Raw genomic sequence first — 202 nt, forward strand, 5'->3', positions numbered from 1 at the left:
GGTCTCGAAGCGCGGGTGACAGAGGGCTGGTTCCCCTTTGGGGGGCTGCAGAGCCCCGGCAGCACAGGGGGAGAGCGGCTGAGCAACGGCAGGACCGCGGGGCGCTGAGGACTGGTGCTGTTGTTACAGGTAACGAATGAAGGAGCAGGGAACATCCCAGAGGGGCAAACGGGGGGCGGCCGGGGGGTGGAAAGACCTTTGG

This window comes from Pterocles gutturalis, unplaced genomic scaffold, assembly GCF_000699245.1.
Source record: "Pterocles gutturalis isolate BGI_N339 unplaced genomic scaffold, ASM69924v1 scaffold25310, whole genome shotgun sequence".
NCBI classification, from domain to species: Eukaryota; Metazoa; Chordata; class Aves; order Pterocliformes; family Pteroclidae; genus Pterocles; species Pterocles gutturalis.